The 434-nt window shown below is 42.9% G+C and overlaps 1 protein-coding gene across 1 annotated transcript in view; it reads right to left on the bottom strand.

The window, feature by feature from the left end:
• The window catches only part of LOC117956476 (oocyte zinc finger protein XlCOF6.1-like), a 59,752-nt gene that overhangs the window by 20,288 nt on the left and 39,030 nt on the right, over positions 1-434 (bottom strand). The window lies entirely within an intron of this gene.

The raw sequence follows: 434 nt of genomic DNA, 5'->3' as shown, positions 1-434 counted from the left end.
TCCGGATAAAGTTCCTTTGGTGTGTCCCCCCCCCTCCCCCCCCCATCATTACATAACCTTTACCATACATAGAGATCAGCATGAGGAACTTTATCTCTCAATGCAAATCCAACCAGCTGTTAGTCTAACTGAAATAACACCATGCTGATCTGTATTTATCAGGATGCATAGTATCCTGATCCAGGAAATAACTGGCCTTTAAAAAAAGGAACCATTTTGCCTCTATGGGAACTTAACATAGGGTGTGTACTTATACCCACTGTATTTTAACATAAGAACAACATGAGGACAATATGAGGACAATATGAGGATTAACTGCAGTAAAGGGTCTGAGTACTTCCCCCAGAACTGAACCAGGACAGCGGATGTTGTTCTTGAGCTGAAGGACTGTGAGGAGAAAGTTAGCACGCTGATATAAAGCCGTTAGCTCCAGG

The sequence above is a fragment of the Etheostoma cragini genome, chromosome 14 (genome assembly GCF_013103735.1).
Source record: "Etheostoma cragini isolate CJK2018 chromosome 14, CSU_Ecrag_1.0, whole genome shotgun sequence".
NCBI lineage: Eukaryota > Metazoa > Chordata > Actinopteri > Perciformes > Percidae > Etheostoma > Etheostoma cragini.
The sequence above is the reverse complement of the archived record's forward strand: the minus strand, read 5'-3'. Positions and strand labels throughout refer to the sequence as shown.